Source organism: Nicotiana tabacum, chromosome 23 (assembly GCF_000715075.1).
Source record: "Nicotiana tabacum cultivar K326 chromosome 23, ASM71507v2, whole genome shotgun sequence".
Classification (NCBI taxonomy): Eukaryota; Viridiplantae; Streptophyta; class Magnoliopsida; order Solanales; family Solanaceae; genus Nicotiana; species Nicotiana tabacum.
In genome coordinates, this window is record NC_134102.1 from 1,428,673 (window position 1) to 1,433,481 (window position 4,809).

Genomic DNA, 4,809 nt, shown 5'->3' on the forward strand with positions numbered 1-4,809 from the left:
AGCATGACATGCATATTTTTCTTCAAAATTAACCTATATACAATGGAAGATCAGTTTTAACTTAGTCTATTATATATACGGTGACACTAACATACATAAGAAATAATAAACTTGACAACAAACATGTATAGTAGAAGATTATTTGGTATTAAAGTATTTAAATATTCTTCTTGGTAGTAATTATTGGTATCATTTTCTGTTGAGTCAAAAGCTGAAAAACATTTATTTTTACTATACAATTTTGCAATCAACCTTTTATTTAGTTGATCAATGTATTCATTTCTGCTGGCTAAGATATCTTTTTAATTCTATCGTGCGATTTGCACGAATTACGTTTAAATCTAATGATAGAAATATTTCTCCTAGTAAATGCACTACCATTACCATTGCGATTGATAACCAAGTGTTCAGGAAGAACCAAATCATCTTTTATTGAATGCTCTTCTTCGTGTCGGACACGAAGCAAGAAGACAATGAATACTGGATTTGTTCTTACTTTATATTTCTTGTCAGTTTAATCTTTTTCATTTGAGGCCAGAAGTATAACTTTGGTAAGATAGTTTTTACAGTCTCTGCATTTGTCGATTTTGGAACTACTAGTAGTAGTAGTAGTACTTGACAGAAATCACCTGTCACGACCCAAAATCTCACCACATGCGTCGTGATGGCACCTAGTGTCTAAGACTAGGTAAGCTGATTTTCATTACATTTCAAAGCCCTTTGTTTTTTTTAAACCAACAACGGAACAAATATAAATGTAACAACCTCCCAAGACTGGTAGTACTGAGTTACGAACTCTAACTGAATACATGAAATGATCTCAAGGATCGAATATTCAATACTGTTTGAATAATAAATAACAGTACAATAAAATAGAAAGACTCCAAGGAACTGCAACGATCAAGCAGCTCTACCTTGAATCCTTGCGATCCCACTCTAACTCTGTCCGAGTCCGTTATCTCTAATACCCGACTCTGCACAAAAATGTGCAGAAGTGTAGTATGAGTACACCACGGTCGGTACCCAGTAAGTATCAAGACTAACCTCAGTGGAGTAAAGACGAGGTACAGTCAAGATACTCACTAGTCTAATAACCTGTGCAATATGATATACAAAATAATAGAAAATAAATAGCAGTGATAGCAACACAGATCAACTAGTGATTTGAACAACAAGGCAACAGAAATACCGTAAATATTACCCAAACGAATAATAAACACATGTACAACCAATTAATCAAGTCCTTTCAATATACATCTTTTATCTATAAGTTTTTCAATAAATATATTTCGAATATACTTCCTTCAAATAAATATCCTTCCATTATAATTCTTTCAAATAAATATCTTTCGAATATAATTCTTTCAAGTAAATATCTTTCAAATATAATTCTTTCAAGTAAATATCTTTCATATATACTTCTTTCAAGTAAATATCTTTCAAATATACTACTTTTAGGTAAATATCCTTCAAATATAATTCTTTCAAGTAAATATCCTTCAAATATAATTCTTTCAAGTAAATATCCTTCAACTATAATTCTTTCAAATAAAAGTCACCATGTGACACCTCATTTAACTTTCCTGGCGTGAGAAATATATTCAACGTATCACATCAAATGGCACGGCAATACCTTCGTACACTTGTCTCATTCTCACCCAATACATATACGTAGATCAAATCAATTGGCACAGTAACACCTTTCGTGCATTTATATCTTTCTCACCGTGCATACATATAACAGTACCAACTAGATGGGAGAAATGCCAATAACAATAAAAGAAATAAAGTGGAGGCACACAGGAAGCAACAACGACTACAAGTCACATAGAAAACATAGGTGCACAATAGCATCTCAAGATAAAGGCATGAATGTATACACGACAAAACGATATCACAATATAATGTATGTCTCTCGTCCTCGCCTGCACGGAAACACCCTTTGTGCCATGAATATATGATAATATAAAAATAATTGCACGGTATCACCCTTCGTGCTTTTACTCTCATCCTCACCTGATAATATAAATGAAATAGCATGACATCACCCTTCGTGCTTTACACTCTCAATGGCACGGCATCACCCTTCGTGTTTTACACTCTCAAATGACATGGCATCACCCTTCGTGCTTTACACTCTCCCTCACATGCTAATATAATTCAAATGGCACGACATCACCCTTCGTGCTTTTACTCTCAAATGGCACGGCATCACCCTTCGTGCTTTACACTCTTCCTTACCAAGCACATGTATATTATTAACAAGCAAGGTAGGAAGCATAAATAACATCAAGGAGAGTGTTTAAATCACAACACAATACAACGATTCATATCACAATTTTTCACTGACCACAACCAAATTCCAAATATGTAGCAGAATCAATAAATTTCTTAACAAATAGCCCAAGGCTCCACACAACGTATAATAAACCTCAAAACAATCAATAGAGGTAAAAAATACTCAGTATAGGGCAACGCCTTATTCTTGATAATTATATTAACTCCTCAATTTAAACTTATTTAATAAATAATTGCAGATAAGAATTCCATCATGAATTTAATTCTAAGAAAAATATCAAATCAACAAACACACGAAATTCGCATAAAATCCAAGTGACAATAACACCTAATTATTATATAACATACAAACTTGACAAATAAGGAACAAGGCATGATAATTCAAGGATTTACGGATGCTAACAATTATCTAATTTAATACATAAGAATGCATAAAATTTTAAACCAATAAAATCTGCACATATAAGACCGAGTACGTACTCGTCACCTCGCGTGCACGGCTTTTCACATTTCACAAATGGCACATAAGACTCGATGCCTAAGGGAAAATTCCCCCACTCGAGGTTAAGCAAGACACTTACCTTTTTGAAGTTATGCCGATATTCCAAAATCTCCTTCTTACTTGAATTGACCTTCGAACCGCTCAAATCTATCCAAATTAATTGCATAACTTCATTAAAATTTATCGGAAATAATTTCGGATAATAATACATCGACTTAAATTTTTTTTCTAAAAAGTCAACAAAAGTCAACGCGTGGAGCCCGCCTCTCGGAACCTGACAAAATCTTCACTAAATCTGATCACCCATTCTGATACGAGTTCAACCATACTAAAATTATCAAATTCCGATGTCAAATGGACCTTCAAATCTTAAATTTGTGGTTTATGAAGTTTCTACAAATTTTCCCCAAATTTCCATCTCAAAGTACTAACTAAATGATGAAATCACTAATATATTCATGTATATTAACTAAATCCGAGTTAGAATCACTTACCTCGATAAATTTCTTGAAAATCCCCACGAAGAATAGCCACAAACCGAGCTCCCTAGGTCCAAAATGTGAAATAATGCCCTAAACCTCACATATATAGTACATACTCTTAACTCAATTTCGCGGTCAGCGAAATTCCAAGCGCGGTCGCGCCCTAGGTTTCGCGGTCGCAAACTTTTGGCCATAACTTTCTCTACAGAAGTCCAAATTATGATATCTTTACCTTTTTGAAAATTAGACACGAAGGGCTACAACTTTTATTTTTAAATCATCTCAAAATTCCTTGTGGATCAAACGATATAGGCTTCCGAAGTCGGACCAACGGACTGCAGAACTTCCTCGAGCTCGGTCACAGACAAAATTGCACGGTCCGTGAAAATTTGAGCGTGGCCACGAAATTCTGCTGCTGTCCGCGTCCCTCCTTCGCCTCAACGCCCCAATTTTCGCGGTCTGCATCCCTCCTTCGCCTCAAAGCCCAAAAATGCACGGTCCGCGTCCCCAAAAGTGCCAGAACAATATTAGAGTGCCGAAATGCCCGGACTCGCTCAAAACTCATCCGGAACCTCCCGGACACAAACCATATATGAATTTCAATCATAAAATACGCTACAAACCTGTTCGCGCACTCAAAACACTGAAAAGAGGTCGTCTTGACCCGATATTGACCATGGCCAAACTCCCAATTTTTCCTAACTTCACAAATCTCTCAACTTCTATGTTTTGCGCCGAAACATATCAAATCAATCAGGAATGACTTCAAATTTTGTACACAAGTCATAAATGACTTAATGGAGCTATTCTCATTTTCGGAATCGAAATCCGACCTCGTTATCAAAATTTCACCCTTTGGCTGGACTTTTTCCAAAATCTTATATTTTCCAACTTTCGCCAAAATGTGTCGAATTGTCCTACGGACTTCCAAATCCAAATCCGAACATACGCCTAATTCCGAAATCAATATACAAAGCTATTGCCATCTTCGAAATTCTATTTCGGGGTCGTTTGTTCAAAAGTAATCTCTGCGGTCAACTCTTTCCATTTAAGCTTTTAAATAAGAATTGCTCTTTTAACTAAATTCCGAATCTTCAGTCTATCAAACTCGACCATACCCGCGGGTCATAATACATATTGTGAAGCTGTTCGAGACCTTAAGCCACTGAACGGGGCCTTAATTCTTAGAACGATAAGTTGGGTCATTACATCACCTCTAAAACCATTAATTTTCCACCAAACGGTTCATTAATATCCAATATATCTCTAGAACTCCGGGCAATTATTTCGATTGTTTGACACTTAGCCAAAAATGCGTCACCCCATATTATCAATTCTGCTTGCCTTATAAAATTAGCACCATTATCTTTACCTTTCTGAAAACTAGACACGAAGGGTTACAACTTTCATATTTAAATCATCTCAAAATTCCTTGTGGATCAAACGATATAGGCTTCCGAAGTCGGACCAACGGACTATAGAACTTCCTGGAGCGCGGTCGCGGACAGAATTGCACGGTCCGCAAAA